A 17,439-nucleotide genomic window follows, 5' to 3' on the forward strand; every position below is an offset into this window, starting at 1 on the left:
ACTGTTCTATTACTCAGACAGTTGTACTAGGGAGCTTGTTTATTTTTTGATACTCAGTTGTGCTCATGTACTCGTTGACATCATATTTTGGGGTGGTTGTAGTAGTATTTATGTTATTTGTAGCAGATATTTATGATATTTCCACTGTTTAGTTTATTAAACAATGTTTATTCAAATGTCTAATTGTTATGCGATTGTCTTGCCTAGCATGTGTGTTAGACGCCATCACGACGGGATAAGATTTTTGGTCGTAACAATTTTATATAAATCTCAAACACACCCAGCAGAATATACAACAATCCAATAAAAAACAACTCAAAATTAGGAGAAATATTTAAAAATACATTACCACATCATAGGTTCTAGAAGTTGATATATCTACATAATCATAATGATTGTTTGCGACCTCAACTTCAGTACAAATCTTATTTTAGTATTTTGTACGAACCTCGATACAAATTTTATTTTAATAATTATGAACCACAGGTGCCATGGGGGCTGAAAACGGAACACTCCCAGGAACCAGGGTGACACTTGGGGCCACAAGATGCACCAATACAGTCGTTGTCTGTCAAACAACACCTAGTGTACAAACATCCAAGTTTTCTAGGACGACTAAAATAGAAGGGTCCTGCATACAAAAAACAAGTCTCATAATACTCATACATTTATCAAAGCCATCACTAATTTGAAAATAAATGAAGATTAATGTCTAACTCACTTTTATTTGTGTGAATTCTATTGTGGTTAATTATTGGAACTTTACGAAATATAGTTTGAAAAGCTGCTAAAGCTTTTTCTTTTTAGGAGATAAATTTACTTTATGAGCACCACACAAACACATAAATATTTCAATTTTCTTGAAAATACTTTGTATTAAGACAATAGCCGTTGTCAGCAAAAAATGATCAGTACTATGATTTAAAATTATAGATTCCTTTTTACCTTCACTTATTCAAGATACAAATCGTATACTACATTTAGAAAATTTCATTTAAAAATAGAACATGATACTAACTTAAGAAGCGAAAAGTTTAAATTCTTTGCACACACTAAACTTTGAGAGCTTAAAAGTGAAAGCTTATCCCAATATACTTCATATATACGGATACATTTGTGCCAATTCTCAATTTCTATACGTCCTATCATTAAATGATATTTATGTTTTTTGACACCTTAAATAATTATCACAAATTGATGCTTGGACTAAAAACTGATCAATTAGAACTATAAATAGAGTCACATACCATAATAACTTTATATGATCGATTAACATATGCATTAATCTTTTGAATGTAGAAAGTAGATCTTTCATGATCATGCTATTAGTATTATGGTTGCTATTATATTAATGTCTAATTGATTAAAGAACAATTTGCTTGTTGTGTCCTATAAAGGAGAAATGTATTCTTAACAAAATGTAATTAATGTAATATAGTACGGGAAAAAATAAGTTGACCAACAGGCATACCATAACGAGTCGCAACCACTTGAACAAATTCATCAACTTTTTCGGCGTCAAGGTCTTTTGATGCCGGAAGTTGTAAAACATTCAACTCAGTTGACTTGACCTCCTCATTTGCCATAAGTTGTAGAGCTGCCATATTTGTAATAAAGTTTGTGTTAATTATTTTGATATCTAAAAATAATCTCTTTTGATAGTTGGGTTGAAGTAAGGGGGAGAAAGTAGTGAGAGAAAAATCCGAACATTTATATATAATAAAATTATACTAAATAGATGCATAAAGTAAGAAGGCTAGAACCAAACAAAACATCGTTGGAGAACTCTTTCCACCCATTATGATCAATGAAGAAAAACTACGATTATGAAAAAGAAGTTGCAACAATTGTATTGCCTTCGTGAAAAACTTATAGGGAGAGTAACAAGCTTTTCTTTCCTTGTTGTAAAAGAGGGAGTAGTTAATTGAGTCGGATAAAAATGACATTAGTATTATTAAATACAAATTACTGGTTCTGATTGAACAAAACAAAAGTGACATTTCAACTAACATATACAAATTATTGGTTTTGAAAAACTTTCATGGAAAATGACATTCATGTACCAAATATAAATAATAGGCATCTTATCTCGTCTACAACTTTTTACATGTTGCTTTTTTAAATTGATTATATCTTTATATTGTGTATAATTTCTCCATTAATATGTCATTGCTTTTAAAATTTGCAAGAAAATTTTATTAATACAAGACGATAGTTATTAAAAGTAAGAAAGAGCATTATACCTAAAAGATCCTCTTACTAATGCAAAGCAGTACATAAAAATAAATATTTTTAATATACACTAAAAGTCTAGAAAGTAAGAACAAATGTTACGAGTACTGGCACCTAACTATGGTATGCTAGGTAAGCCAAACAACAAATAACACAACTCGAATGAAAGATTATCAATAAATAATAAATAAGATTGAGAAAATTCACATAATTATCCCAAGGACTGGTAGTACAAGTCATGAACGATTAAGAACAAGATTACGAGTGCAACTCTAATATGAACAGAGATTACAGCATCTATTTAAAATTTACATAAATATAATATAAAACGTAAACAACCATGAACAAGTGACAACTTGTATCTAGAACACCGGTACCTCTTCAATGCTGGCCTTCATCATCACAGCAGCTCAACTCTGAAATCTGCACGCAAGGTGCAAAAGTATAGTATGAGTATAACTAACCACATGTACTTAGTAAATCTCTTGACTAATCTCAGTGAAGTAGTAATGAGAATTTAAGTCAAAAGATACTAATTTTATGAAACCTGAAATGTTCATGAATGTACATGTGCACAAGAACAATAACAAAATCTAAGCATGAAGTACAAGTAAGGCCATCGATATATATAGACAAGACATGCACAAGCATTGTAAACAAACTAACAGTTCAACGTATAGTGAAGATATGTATTTGATATCAAATAACCAGTCAACAGTTGCATATAGAAAAGATATGCATGGATAAACAAGTCAATTTACACGGATTAATATATAGAGAAGATATGTACCGTGAATTATTTCATCATGTAAAGCAACATATAGAGAAGATATGAATAAAAGACATGTATACATTACGGTGATAACATTTAGAAAAGATATGTGTCACAACCTAAAATCCCAACCAGTCATGATGACGCCTAACACATTTGCTAGGCAAGCCGGACATAACAATAAAGAACCAAAATAACATAATTTATAGAAATAACATATGTCTAAAACTTCAATATAGCAAAATACCGCTAATACATGATATATCCCGTAGAAACTGGTAAATACAGAGTCATAAGCTCTAATACGGAAATAAAGTCTGAAATGACCAAGTACAATACTGTCTGAAATAAAGACAACAGTAATTAAGAAAAGAGACGCCAAGACTGCGATCAAGAATGCAGTTCTACCTCGTCGCTCAGCAATCAACTCTTCTGCTAGCCTCAGCTACTAATGTCTGGGTCTGACACCTGGATTTGTACAATTAAGTGCAGAGTGTAGTATCAGTACAACCGACCCAACGTACTCAGCAAGTATCATAACTACCCTCGGCGAGGTAAAAGAGGCAACAAATATAAGTAAAACTTGCTATAACCTATATAGTTTCATCAATTCAACAAGTACAAAAATAAATAGTGTGACCAACTCAAAAATGTAACGACCCATGTAGTGATTTTGAGCATTTGTGCTTCGTTCGGTGGTTTGAGGGCTCGAGTAGCTTCGTATGATTTATTATGACCTACGGATATCGTCGATTTTAGTTTTTAAGCGGTTCGGAATTGATTCGAGAGAATGATTCTTAGATAGAAAGTTTTAAGTCGGAAGAATTGACCAAGTTTGACTTTTATGTATTTGACCATGGATCTGAGTTTTGATGGTTCTGGTAGGTCCGTATGGCAATTTTGGACTTGGATGTATGCCCAGATTTACATTTGAATATTTCTAGAAGGTTTTGGCTATAATTGGTAAAAGTTGGCAATTTGAAGGTTTGAAAAGTTCATAGGTTTGATCGGGAGTTGACTTTGATGTTATCGAGTTTGGATTATTGTTCTAGGAGTTAAAATAGGTTTGTTATGTCATTTGCAACTTCTGTGCGATATTTGAGGTGATTCCAAGTTGTTTAGATGTGTTCGGGAAATAGTTCATTAAGCTTGATTTGAGGTGCGATTCATAGTTTTAATATTGTTATGTTGGATTTAATACCTCAATCAGTTCTGCATTATGTTTTGGAACTTATTGGTATGTTCGGATGGGTCCGAGTGGCTCGGGTGATTTTGGATAGGTTTGGGTTGTGTTGCACTCATTTGTTTATGTTTCGACATTATTTCTTCAAGCATAAAGGGTACTATATTAATAAAATAATCTCCAAATTCTGTTTTGATTAAAGCATTATATCCGTATCGTAATTACAGATCCATAGAAAAAAGAATCGTTAAATTTGGACATTGTATGAGGGAGTTATTCTCATTTTAGTGTCAAAGAAAAAAGTTGGTGCTTGTGCTTCGCAAATGCAAAGTTGGGTCCGTACTGTGACCCCGTAGGTGCGAAAAATGGTCCGCAAAAGTGGAAATGACTGCTGGAAAACCATAGGTGCGGCTTTTTTGGCGCAAAAACGAAAATCCCTATGTATAAAAAACCCAGATTGCATTCTTTTGGTATTTTGAGCATATCCTGAGTTCTAGTGCTCCAATTGAGGTGATTTTTGCAGCGTTCTTCTTTTCTTTTCATGCGATTTAGTAAATATCATTCAATTTTGTATTTTAACACAATTACAGTAGTTCATTTGTTAATTAATCCATATTTTGATTGGAGAACTGGGGTTTTTATCAAAAATATTTTTAAAGTGAATAATTAAGTTTTGGACATTGATTCGGAGTCGGAATTGAATAAAATTAGTATGGTTGGACTCGTATTCAAATGTATTGTCAGAATTTTTGAGTTTTGTTGGGTTCTAAGGTGCGGGTCTTGGTTAACCTTTTAGTTGACTTTGAGTATTTGATAAAATATTCTACCTTTATCGCTTGAGTTTGTTTCACATGGCATTATTTGATATTTTTGAGTTGCTTTTGGCTAGTTTTGAGCCGTTCGGAGATTGATTCATACGGGATGGATTTCTAGAGTATTGTTTGGCTTACTCGGTATTTGATTTCTCTTGTTCGAGGTTAGTAACATATCTAAAATTAGATTTGAGGGTAATTAACCCTGGGAATGATGTTATATGTGATGTGTTGGGGTGATAGGCGTGCGTGCGTGCACAAGGATGTTCATGATTTGAGTGGACTTTAGACTATTACCAGACTTCTGTTACTATAATGCTTTTTTATATCAGTGTTTTCTTTATTCACTTGATTATTTGAGCTATGATTCATATTAGAAATCATGTGTGCTTATTTGGTTGAGACGTAATGGGGCTATTCTTGCTGTTTTGAGTTGTACGTTTTAACTACGGTTATTTACTTAGTCATGATTCCTCATTTTTATGTCATGTCTCAGTCTCTATACATTAACTATTTGCTATATCATACATGTTGTTGTCTTCCATATGTGATACTGTTTTGGCTGAATTCTATAAGATTGTGAGCCCTTGAGACTTGAGAGGTTGTTGACTGATGTGGGCCGTAGAGCCGTATTGTGAGTGTTATATGGATTGGGTTGCACGCCACAACATGCCTTATTATCTATTGAGTAATATATTGATCGGGTTGCACGCATGTCACAATCCAAAATTCCAACATGTCGTGATGTCACCTAACACATTATTAAGCAAGCCGACAATCACATAATAACTACACATTTGGATTAAAAACATGATTTAATAAGTTTAACAGTGAAAAATCTCATAAATAAATGATAAGAACAACATCGACTCAACTACAAAAATCCCAAAATTCTGGTGTCACCGAATACATGAGCTACTAATGTCAACATAGTCTAAAACTCTAGTACAATTGTCTGAGAAAATAGAATAGTACTGAAATAAAATAAATGGAAGGAGAGTCAAGGTATGTGGGCGTCATAGCAGCTACCTCAAGGTCTCCGAATAAGTACTATCACCACTCTAGCAACCACCGCGTCTAGATGTACCTGGATCTGCACATAAATTGCAGAGTGTAGTATAAGTACAACTGATCCAATATACTCAATAAGTAACCGGACTAACCTTGGGCTGAAAGCAATGATGAGCTTGAAAAGATACAGTCCGAATCAAAACAATGCCAACAAAGATATAACAAGATAATGACTGTAATAACTCCGAGAACTTCCATATTCAGCTCGTACACAGTACCGAAATTTAAGGCATGATTTCACGTTCAACAATTTAAGTTCAACTCTGATAAAATATGCCAAGTGCAGCTAGCATGAGGAATGTTTCCTCTCTATGACTACTTGTCAAATATGCATGTTAAATGTAATGCATCACAGTGATAATCCAAGGTACTCACACTCTCAGAGTACTAAATCAGTTTGTCTCAAACTCCCACATATCACACACAATCTCTTAGCACTGTATGAGTGCCTGCGCTTACTGTTGATATGTCAAACTCCGGAGGCGGATCCTGCCCAACCGCTAATATAAAGAAAATATAGCCTACCGAGGCGTGCAACCCGATCCCACAATAATAAATAAGCCAAATAAGGCATGTTGAGTCGTGCAGCCCTATCCCATAATATCACTCAAAATCCGGGTCTCAGGCCCCAACTCAGTCATCAATCTCTCTAGTCTCACGGGCTCACAAATCTTATGCCACTTAGCCCAAACAATGATAATATGATGTAACAGTAAATGAGAACAGAGACTGAGATATGACATGCAAATGAATAAATATGACTGAGTACATAATTACAATTAAAGCAAATAACTCAACAGCAGAAATGCCGTCAGTGGGTCCCAACAAAATAAGCACATAGCCTAAACATAATTTCTAACATGGATCAAAACTCAATTACTCTAACACGGATAAAAATAATACTAGATAACTACACAGTATCACAGAATCAACCGAGGCATAATTACTACGGTGCACGTCCACACCCCGTCATCTAACATGTGCTTCACCCCACACTAATCATATAACACGTATTCTAGGGATTCATACCCTCAGTACCATGTTTAGAAGTGTTACTTACCTTAAAGTGCACAACTCAATGCTCCAATAAACCCTTGCCTCGCGAATCGACCTCCGAACGACTCGAATCTAGTCACAAACAACTTAATATAATCAATACAAGCTATAGGAATCAATCCCATACGATAAAGCTAAGTTCTTTAATCAAGTTCAAAATGTCAACCCAAAAAGTTAACCCCGAGCCCACGCCTCGGAACCCAACAAAATTCACAAAATCCGAACACTCATTCAATAATGAGTCCAACCATATGAAAAACATACAATTCCGACCACAAATCGACCCTCAAATCCCCAAATCTTACTCTCCAATCCGTAGTCCAAAATCCCCCAAATTTTACCTTAAAAACACAAAATCTAGGTGTAGAAATAAATGGGTATTCAATATTATTGGACAAAAGTGATCAAAAGTTTCTTACCTCTTGATTTGTAGTGAAATGCCTCACAAATATCGCCCCTAGCTGAGCTCTACAAGCCAAAATATGAAATAATACTCAAACCCTCGTTTTGAAATTTTAAATAGTCAGCCTAGTTGCTCTACTTCACGAAAGCGAAAATTGCCTCGCGTTTGCGACGCACAAATATTCTCAGCTTCCAAAACCTCTTACGCGAACGCGACAACCCAGTTGCGGACACGATGACGAAGACCACATATCTTTGTGATCGCGGTCCTGACCGTGCGATCACATTGAACAAATCACCTGCCACCCTGTGCCTGACCTCCCTTCTTCGCGAATGCGACATTATACATGCGCTTTCGATGCACAACTCCTAGAACCTTCGCAAATGCGTTCCAATTCTTGCGAACACCTAGAACAATTTTCACTAGTCGCCCAAATTCTCTTCGTGATCGCGAGCCCTCCCTCACGAACGCTTATAAGGAAACCAAATACATCAATTACAACAGTCCAACAAGTCCAAAATGAGATGAACATGATCCAAATCACACCCAAGGCCCCCGGGGCCCCATCTAACCAACAGGTCCTAAAATATGACACAGACTTAGTCAAAGCCTCAAACCACATCAAACAATATTGAAAACACGATTCGCACCCCAATTCAAGCCTAATGAACTATTAAACTTTCAACTTCTAAAATCAATGCCAAAACACACCAAACCAACTCCGAATTGACCTCAAATTTTTCACATAAGTCATAAATAACACAACAACCTATTCCAACTCCCGAAATCAAAATCCGAGCCTGGTATCAACAAAGTCAACTTTCGGTCAAATTTCTCAACTTTCCAAACTTTCAACTTTCCAGCATTCGCCAATTCAAGCCAAAATGACTTACAAATCTCTAAATCAATATCCGGACATACCATTAAGTCTAAAATCACTATACAAAGCAATCAAAAATATCAAAACTCTATTCCGGAGTCGTTTACTCATAAGTTAATATCCATTCAACTCTTTTAACTAAAGCTTCGAACCTTAGGACTATGTGTCCCAATTTATTCTGAAATATTCCCGGAACCAAACCAACTACCCCAGAAAGTCACATAACTATAAATGAACATAGAATAAGTAATAGATGGGGGAAAGCGGCTAAAATACTCAAAATGACCGGTCGGGCCATTATAACACTACAACAGGCTTATTGGCTATTGAGTGATATATGGATCGGGTTGCACGCTGCAATATGCCTTATTGGCTACTGATTATTAGTTGGATCGAGTTGCACGCCGAAACATGTCATATTGGCTTTCGATTAGCACTTGGGCAAGATCTTACCCTCCCGAGTCTAACATACCAGAAATGAGCGCGGGCACAGTGATATATACATGTGCTTTGGTTAGGGGCTTTTGAGCTAGGAACCCATACAATACAGAGTGATTGTGTGTGTGTGATAGAGTGGGGGCAATTGAGCCAGGAATCTTGAGTATGATGAGAGTCAGGGTACTTGACGATATCACTATGAAATTATTTACATGACATGTATATTTGATACATAGGCATGGAGATATAAATTTCCTCATGCTAGATGGTATATGAAATTTGATGACTTGACATGTATATTGACATGTCGGTATATGGATGTACTTTTCTCATACTATTTGTTAAACGAAAAGTTTTATCTACTGTTGTGAATTGAAAAATACAGTTCTTTTGATAAACACATGTATAATTGATTTCAGTTGTAAGATTTGGCCTTTGACCATTATACTTGAAAATCATGTCTACTTTCCCGTAGCTATGAACAAGCTGAGCATAATTCCTTTTATGACATTCTCTTTTACTATCTTTATTATATTATCACGAGTTGTTATTGGCTATTGGTGTTGGACTCTGACCTTCTTCTGAGCTCGTCATTGCTTTCAACCTAAGGCTAGGCTTATTACTTATTGAGTACATGGGGTCAGTTATATTCATACTATACTTCTGCATATTGCGTGCAGATATTGGAGATGACGTTGTTGTGTATGGGGGAAGTCGGCATTGAAGATATACCTGCTTTCTGGATATAGCTACCACTTGTCCTTGGTAGTTTTAGATTTTAACTTTTGTTTATGTATATTCCAAATAGACGTTGTATTTATTTTCATACCAACTTTATAAATCTAAGTCTTAGTGGCTCATGACTTGTACTACTAATCCGTGGGAGTTTGTATAGATGTTCAGTTATTTTAATCATTTACTCTTATTATTCTCATTTGGATTGTATTGAATGTTATTTGTCTTACCTAGTAGGTCAGGTTAGGTACCATCATGGCTAGTTGGAGTTTTGGTCGTGATAAGTTGGTATCAGATCTCTAGGTTTATATGTTCTACAAGTCATGAGCAAGCGCCTAGTAGAGTCTTGCGGGTCAGTATGATGATGTCCATACCTATTTTCGAGAGGCTACAGGGTATCTAGGAAAAACTTCCCATTTTTCTTTCCTTATCGTGCGACATATATTCAGCTTGAAGTGAATCTCTTTGAATTCCTTCCACTCACTTGTATGTTACGTGGGCGCTCAGTATCAGTTGTGCATCAACGACTTGTGATTCCATGTATGAGGTGCGAGATGTGTTTTTTTGTGTGATGGGCCATTCTGGAGGAATTAAGGCTAGTTTTGGAGGCTCGGTAGTTTCAATTGTTATAAGCATGTGATTTTGGACTTATATGTCCGGTAGTGTCCCTAGGAGTGGGATTTATAGCTCGGGGAAGCCGGCATTGAAGATCTATTCATTTCGGGAGGATCATGATCGATTTGAAGGCTATTGGAAAACCTAAAGAGAATGTGTATTCAACATTGGGTTGGATTTGTTTGCTCAGCACAACTAACATTGAAAGGTGTGTCATATATTAGAGTTGATCTTATTCATGTCTGATTTGTTTCATGAGTTACACTACTATGCTACGATAGGGTTCTATCCTTTTCTTCATGGTTTATGTCATGCATTTCGCGTGCTTGTTGTTGTATTACACGTGTTGGGTGAGTATGAGATTTGGGCAATAGGTGATCCATGTGGACCGATGTTTGGATTCGGTCACACATTGAAGCTGAGTTATGTTGGGGTACGATCCTTGTATTTATTTCGTGTGTTTTGTTTCTCCACTGTGAGATGGATTCATAGCATTATGCTTTGTGGTGATGTCAGTTGAGATTGCGGGACGGTTCTCTCATTTTATTCTTCTTTCATCATTGGTTACATAGAGTTGTTGCCTGTTGGGTGCATGGATTGCATGGTATATAGCTCTTTATGGTATTGGTGTGGCATGTTGGTCAAGCAGCTTGTGCTGGACGAGATGAGATTATTGGGCCCAGAATGAGTGCTATCGGATTTGATTAAGGTATGTTTGGAAGAATAATAAGAGAAGTTAGTCTATAATTTGGGCAATGGTTCTTGGGGGGCGAGAGAGCTCCACAACTTGTTGATCTGATGGATGGTTATGAGTTCTGTGTGTTTCATTTGTCATCGGTAATGTACGAAGGTCTAGAACAAGGTTTTATTTCTTATGAATTTGTTACTAGTACAGGGTTTGTTATAGAGCAGCTATTATGGTTGGAAGTTCTTGCTCTGAGTATCTGAGTTATGTGGAGTATCATGTGATTATGTCATGGGTTATGGTTATGGCTCAATACAACTTGCTCAAACTTGCTTAGTGTATAGATATGAGAATCAGGTCTTGTAATGGATTACGGATATTGGATATTTGATTATAACGTTTATAGGCTAAAGGATGAAGTAAGGATCTCCAGTCAGGTTGTGTTTTTAGTCTTATAGGGATTAGGGTGATGCGGGATCACCCATGAGTATGTGCATGCTGAGTTTATACAGTGGAATGACTCTTGGCACATTTGAGGACGAATGGGAGAATGTAACGACCCGACCAGTCGTTTTGAGAATTTGTACTTCATTTGTTGGTTTGAGGTCTTATGTAACTTCAAATGGTATATTATGACTTGCGGGTATCGTTGGTTTTGGTTTTCGAGTTGTTCGAAATTGATTCGGAAGAATGATTCTTAGATATGAAGCTTTAAGTTGAAAGAGTTGACCTATTTTGACTTTTATGTATTTGACCTCAGATTAGTATTTTGATGGTTTCGGTAGGTCCGGATGGTGATTTTAGACTTGGGCATATTCCCGGATTTGCATTTGGATGTTTCTACAAGGTTTGGCTATAATTTGCAAAAGTTGGCAATTTGAAGGTTTGAAAAATTTATAGGTTTGACCGGGAGTTGACTTAGATGTTATCGAGTTTCGATTGTTGTTCTAGGAGTTGAAATAGGTTCTTAATGTCATTTGTAACTTGTGTGTGGAATGTTAGGTGATTCCGAGTTGTTTAGTTGTGTTCGGCATAAGTTTGGAACTTTGAAATTGGAAATAGCTCATTAGGCTTGACTTGAGGTGAGATTCATGGTTTTGATATTGTTATGTTGGATTTAAGTCCTCGAGCAGGTCTGTAGTATGTTTTGGTACTTATTGGTATGTTCAGACGGGGTCCCGAGGGGCTCGGGTGGGTTTCAGATAGGTTTGGGTTGTGTTGCGCTCGTTAATTTATGTTTCGACGCCATTGTTTCAAGCATAAACGGTACCATATTAAGCAAATGAGCTCCAAATACTATTTTGATTGAAGCATTAGATCTGTATCGTAATTACAGAGACATAGCAAAAAGATTCGTCGAATTCATACATCGTATGAGGGAGTTATGCCCATTTTAGTGTCAGAGAAGAAAGCTGGTGCTAGTGCTTCGCAAATGCGAAGTTCGGTTTGCATCTCCGACCCCACCAGTGCGAAAGATTGTCCGCAAAAGAGGAAATGAAAGCTGGAAAACCGCAAGTGCGGTTTTCTTTTGGCGCAAAAGCGGAAATCCATGTGTATAAAAAAAAATTAGACTACGTTCTTTTGATATTTTGAGCATATCTTAAGTTATATAGCTCCGATTGAGGTGATCTTTGTGACATTCTTCTCGTCTTTTGTTGGGGGTCAGTATGTAACCTCAAATTATTTATTTCAACATTATTGCAGTAGTTCATTTGTGAATTAATCAATATTTTGTTTGGAGAATTGAGGGTTTTTACGAAAACCCTTTTTAAAGTGAATAATTGAGTTTTGAACATCGATTTGGAGTCAGAATTGAATGAAATTAGTATGGTTGGACTCGTATTCGAATGTGTTATCAGAATTTGTAACATTTGTAAACTTCTGAGGTGCGGGCCTGGGTTGACATTTTGATTGACTTTGAGTATTTGATTAAAGATTCGACCTTTATCGCTTGGGTTTGTTTCCCATGGCATTATTTGATGTTTTTGAGTTGTTTTTGGATAGTTTCTATCTATTCGGATGTTGATTCGCACGAGATGGGATTTTCAGAGTTTTTTTTTGTCTTTCTCGGTATTTGGTTTGTCTTGTTCGAGATAAGTAACATACCTAAACTTGGATTTGAGGGTAACTAACCCTAAGAATTATGTTATATGAGATGTGTTGGAGCGGTCCACATGCTAGGTGACGGGCCTGCATGCATGTACCAGGATGTTCATGGTTTGAATGGACATTAGAATATTATTGAACTTGTTTTAGTATCATGCTTTATTATATCCATTTTTTATTTACTCACTTGATTATTTGAGCTATGATTCATGTTTAGGCTATGTGCTTATTTGGTTGAGACGTAATGGGGCTATTCTTGCTGTTTTGAGTTGTACGCTATAACTGCGGTTATTTACTCAGTCATGATTTCTCATTTGCATGTCATGTCTCAATCTCTCTGCATTAGTTATTTGCTACATCATACTAGTTATTGTCTTCCACATGTGATACTGTTTGGGCTAAGTTCTATGAGATTGTGAGCCCTTGAAACTTGAGAGGTTGTTGACTGATGCGGGCCATAGAGCCGCGGTGTGAGTGTTATATGGATCAGGTTGTACGCCGCAACAGGCCTTATTGGCTATTGAGTGATATATTGATTGGGTTGCATGCTGCAAAAGGCCTTATTAGCTATTGAGTGATATATGGATCGGGTTGCACGCTGCAAAAGGCCTTATTAACTATTTATTATTATTTGGATCAGGTTGCACACGGCAACAAGCCATATTGACTTTTGATTAGTGCTTTGACAGGGTCCGCCCCTCCGGAGTCTGACATACTAGAATTGATCGTAGACACATTGATATATACACGTGCCTTGGCGAGGGGCTTTTAAGCCAGACACCCGTATAGTGTTGAGTATTTTTGTGTGTGTATGATGGAGTGGGGGAAATTGAGCCAGGCATCTTGAGTGCGATGAGAGTGATGGTACGTCACAGTATCACTAAGAAATTATATACTTGACATGTATATTTGACATATAGGCATATAGCTGTAAATTTCCTCATGCTAGATTGTATATGACATTTGATGACTTGACAAGTATATTGACATGTAGGTATAGAGATGTACTTTCCTCATGCTATTTGATAAATAAAAAGTTTTATATGCTGTTGTAAATTGGAAAATACAGTTCTTTTGATAAACACATGTATTATTGATTTGAGTGGTGAGCTTTGGCCTTTGACTGTTATACTTGAAAAACATGTCTACTTTCTCGTAGCTATGAACGAGTTGAGCATAATGCCTTTTAAGCTATTCTCTTTTATTATCTTTATTATATTATCACGAGTTGTTATTGGCTATTGGTGTTGTACTCTGACCTTCTTCCGAGCTTGTCACTACTTTCAACCTGAGGTTAGGTTTGTTATTTATTGAGTACCTGTGGTCGGTAGTACTCATATATTATACTTCTGCACCTTGCGCGCAGATATTGGAGCTGATGTTGATGTGTATGGGGGAAGCCAACATTGGAGATGTACCTGCTTTCTGGATATAGCTACCTCTTGTCCTTGGTAGTTTTATATTTTAAATTTTATTTATGTATATTTCAAATAGATGTTATATTTATTTTCATACCAGCTTTGTAAATCTAAGTCTCAGTGGCTCATGACTTGTAGTACCAATCCGTGGGAGTTTATGTAGAATTTCAATTATTTTAATTATTGACTCTTATTATTCTCATTTGGATTGTATTGAATGTTATTTGTCTTACCTAGTGGGTCAGGTTAGGTGCCATCACATCTAGTTGGATTTTGGCTCGTGATAATAAAGCATAAAAAGAACCATCTCTATGTCTGTGCACAATTACTTAAGTCCTGTGCTCAGCCAATGATTTAGCATATAAAGATGATATGCAAAGAAATCAGGTAATTAACCACAAAAATTCCAAGTAAATATGAAGTGCAAAAATCCAAAACAAACACTGACCAGAATTGTTACACCCTATATTTGCGTATGTAAAAGTGCGTCGTAAGAAAACTAATGTAGGAACAAAAATGAGATCATCCTTGAAAGTATATAAAGTGAGTCAATCATGTTACCTAGGAAGTTACAAATATTGAAGATCATGAACAACAAGTACAAAGAGGGTTGGAAGGTTCAGAAGCTAAAGGAATTGAAGAAAATAATGTTTTGTCGAAAGTCAACAAGTTTGGAATGTTATAACATGTACTTTGGGGGTGATACTAGGGTGCTTAACATGATAAGGAGGTTATGTTATGATTTATTTTAGTCGTATGATAGTCGTGTGTTATGTTTTGAAGTCAAGCGAGTTGTGGTACAAAAGTCGATAAAAGTCATCACAAGTTACGTTCATAAGTTTTACTGAACATTTGGTCAAATATAACTGCGATTTTCTCCCAACATACTTAGAATTACGGGGTTCTCCACTCATCAAGTTGAATATATATGAGTATAGTTTCAAAATTATTAAACCGTTTGTTAATACGATATCGGAGTAGAGAGATATATGCGTTTTTACGAGACTACGCAGACTGCTAGGTCACAAGTAGGGGCTATTTCGGGTCGGCCAAAGAGACCATTTAAGGGCTTATCTCCTGAAATATAACACTCATTATATAACACAATAACCAGAACTAAACCCCTGAAAACATCCTCCCAAAATTTGCCCACAAACCCTAATTGATTTTCTCTCCTTTTCAAGTTCAAGTTGGAGGTAAAACCTAGAGTTTCAAAAATCAAGATAGGAGATGAGTTATTCAACAAATAAGGTACTTTTACTGTAGCGGACTGTTTTATGAACTGTTTTGTGTTGCTGTTGGATTGCGTGTTTTACTACTGTTTTATGGAATTTTGGAGGAGGAAGGGTGTGGATAAATACCACATAAATTCATGGCGGTGGGCTGGTCGTTCGTCATAACATTTTCGGGCTGTTTGACACTACTCCGGTGGTCCTTTCGTAAATTCATGTGCTGGGCTATTTTGTGTTATTTTGTGGTCAATATAAGGTTGGAAAATAGTGTATATATGTTGATATTGTTGCGTTCTTGTGTTATTGGTGTTATCTTGAATTTGGAGGGTGTAAGGTTATAGGGGAGATGCTGCCCATTTTAATACAAAATAAGATTGTCGTTCGTTATGCGATAGTTTTACTTTTTATAACTTAATGATAGTATTATTATCGTTGTTGTAGATTAAGGTTCAAAGAGGCGAGTTCAACTTGGTGATTGGAAAGAGTGTGATAAGGTATGTTAAGGCAAAACCTTTCTTCATTTTGGCATGATGTCGTAGCTACATGAGTTTGATAACGAGGCATAAAGAGAAGTTCGTATTCCTGAACTTATGTACATTATCCTAGTCTCATAAGTTACAGTATTCTCCCTTATCGGGACTTTATATTCCGTTAAGTATTGTCTTCTTCCAGTCAAGAGAGTAGAGGGTCTACTCTCTTGTATGTGTATATATATATAGTATATTCAGTTACTTTCAGTTATTATAGTATCAGTTCAGTTTCAGCTTTAAGTTATTTTATTGCCTTACATACTTAGTATATTATTTCGTACTGACGTCCCTTTTTAGGGGATGCTGCATTTCATGCGTGTAGGTTCAGATAGGCAGACGGGCAGACCTCCTTAGTAGGTGTTGCCCGAATTCAGCTTGATCGGTAAGCTCCACGTCGTTCAAAGTTGTTGGGTCTAGGGTTTTGTGTACGTATTGTGTATATATGTATACATATTATGGGTAGGTCGGGGCTCTGTTCTGATCATAGTATATCCATTAGTAGAGGCTTGTAGACTTATCCTACCAGTCAGTGCAATATGTTGGGATTGTAGGCCTTGTATATATATTCTTGGTTGTTTGTCAGCTGTAGTAATTTTGACGACCTTGTCGGCCCAGCTTTATATTGATATTCAGTTAGAGCTAGTTTCCGTTCAGTTTTATATTTTGTTTCACAAATTTTCTTGCAATGTGGCTATATGGCCAAAGTATGACATTGTATGTTCAGAGTTCCTCAGTTGCAAGTTGGTACACTAGGTTAAGTGAGGCACCGGGTGCTGGTCTAGCCCCCCAGGTTCAGGACGTGACAAACTTAGTATCACAACTCTTCTGTCCTAGGGAGTCTACAAGCCGTGTATAGTAGGGTCTTGTTTATAGATGTGTTGCGCAACACATTATATAAATAGGGAACTACAGGGCATTTAGGAGTTGGTTACCCTTCTTTCAAATCTAAATCGTGCCGTAGAACTGAGTTATAGTAAATTTGAGTTAAACTTACATATTGGTGTTTGCATACAAAGATGACGGTCACTAGGAAGACGACAACTAGTCAGAGGAGAGATACAACAATGGGTGAGGGCACCAGCAGGGTACCCCCAGTAGATGGGGCCCAGTCTGAGGCCCAAGACGAGACCCCTACTCAGCTATTACCGGCTCCTCCACCACCCGAGGAGATTCATAGGGATACCGCACACCCAGTTCCCCCTCCATTTCCATCGAATCGGGACTTAAGGAGTGCGGTGCATTTGTTGACACAGTTGGTAGCTACCCAGCAA

At 36.5% G+C, this 17,439-nt stretch overlaps 1 long non-coding RNA gene across 2 annotated transcripts; it reads right to left on the bottom strand.

Annotated features, from left to right (window-relative positions):
• Positions 1–304: 304 nt before the first annotated feature.
• On the bottom strand, positions 305–1,919 carry LOC142168729 (uncharacterized). Of its 2 annotated transcripts, XR_012698657.1 has the most exons (3): positions 1,764–1,919; positions 1,472–1,597; positions 305–631 (listed from the first exon to the last, which is right to left on the bottom strand). It is a non-coding gene; the product is annotated as an uncharacterized LOC142168729 (long non-coding RNA). The 2 variants fall into 2 exon arrangements; XR_012698656.1 differs by having other exon boundaries at positions 1,472–1,850.
• Positions 1,920–17,439: the final 15,520 nt, after the last annotated feature.

This window comes from Nicotiana tabacum, chromosome 14 (assembly GCF_000715075.1).
Source record: "Nicotiana tabacum cultivar K326 chromosome 14, ASM71507v2, whole genome shotgun sequence".
NCBI classification, from domain to species: domain Eukaryota; kingdom Viridiplantae; phylum Streptophyta; class Magnoliopsida; order Solanales; family Solanaceae; genus Nicotiana; species Nicotiana tabacum.